General features: G+C 33.1%; 1 protein-coding gene across 1 annotated transcript in view; it reads left to right on the plus strand.

Moving 5' to 3' along the window:
• The window catches only part of LOC113210503 (RNA-binding protein Musashi homolog Rbp6), a 203,340-nt gene that overhangs the window by 133,511 nt on the left and 68,238 nt on the right, over nucleotides 1-1,591 (plus strand). The gene's annotated exons all lie outside the window — the stretch shown is intronic.

Here is a 1,591-nt window from a genome sequence, read left to right on the forward strand (position 1 = left end):
ATATTAATATGGTACAATAATGATACCTACCACATTTTTAAACCGCAATATTTAAAAACTAATCTATATGTTACTGATAATTTTTCTCTCTTTTTACTCGTTCTTTACCTCCCCTTACTTTATATACCGTGAGGTAAAAAGAACGAGTATTGTCCTTGGTGTGGTATAATTTAGAAACATCTGTTCATCTCTGTGAGTAAGGAGCTTACAAGTATGAATGAATGCTTATTCTACTCAGGGAATCAGCCCTGATATTCCATAATAGAGGTTTTTTTCAGTTACCAGTCAAAAATTTTACTGCTTAGTAAAAATTTCTAAGTGTTTTTAGAGCTATGAGCTATGTGGTAGTGACTGTGAATGCACCATTATATCATTATACTGAGTTACTAAATCACTCTTATGTATGGCATACACACTTATTTTGTTACTAGTTGATTTTTTTTTATACAAAATTAACTTTTTGCAAAACACCCTTGTAAGATAATAAGATCCACTTTGCAAACACCCAAATCAAAAGTATCTTCCTGGGAGCTATAGCAAGCCAGTGGCGCCATCTGCTGTTAGAAAACGATCCCGCGCCCCGCGCCGGGCTTCAAACAAAAGAATGAACTCAACAATGTATAGGGAGAAAAGTTGGTAGGGTAGAAGGGAAGACCTGATCACAGTCTACTATTATTTGTGAAAAGTGCAATTATCTGGTTGGTATATTATTAAAAACTGATACCCTCATACTTAAAAACTTATTGCTTAAAAAGGTGTGTATAAATTGCATGAATTTTAACTAATATCTGATGTGTCTGTCACTAACATTTCTCTTCTAGCCATGTCACGTTACGTTACGTTATGTTTGAGAAATACGTTTGAAAGGAACTGGAAAATGAAAATATGCTATTAACGAACTGGAACCCTGACACTAACATTTCTCTTTTAGCCATGTTTGAGAAATATGTTTGAAAAGAATTGGAAAATGCTATGAACAATCAAAGCCATGTTTGAGAAATATGTTTGAAACAAATTGGAAAATGAAAATATGCTATAAACAAACTGAAACCCTTGTGAAATTACACAATAAAACCATTTTAGATTCCTATGACTTTCCCTCCAACAATTACAGTCGCTATTAGATTCTACAATTTTGATAAATAGCCCGACATACTTCTGATTCTTCTGTTGCAAAGTGTATCTTATTATCTTAAAGGGTGTTTTGCAAAAAGTTGATTATGTATGGAAAAGACTAAACTTGTAACAATATAGGTATGCATGCCATATACATATATGAGTAATTCAGTGTGATCCAATACTGCATATTTACAATCATAACCACATGAAAGTTTGCTAAATTGCTGCTAAATGTTTCACTACAACTCTACTAACTTATAATAGATGTTTCTATGTTGTCACACATCACTGAAAACACATCATATATTCAGGGTTGGTGTAAAGAACGAGTTTATCTTTTTAACAGCAAATTAATTTGATGTTTCCTGTGCTCCTTGTTTTTTGTAATTTACAGGGGCAAAATATTTTGGATATGAATGACGAAGAGGAAGAGGATGAGATGCTAGCTGAGGATGGTGCTCAGAATGTGCTA

The sequence above is a fragment of the Frankliniella occidentalis genome, unplaced genomic scaffold (genome assembly GCF_000697945.3).
Source record: "Frankliniella occidentalis isolate FOCC.00 unplaced genomic scaffold, Focc_3.1 Scaffold82, whole genome shotgun sequence".
Taxonomy (NCBI): Eukaryota; Metazoa; Arthropoda; class Insecta; order Thysanoptera; family Thripidae; genus Frankliniella; species Frankliniella occidentalis.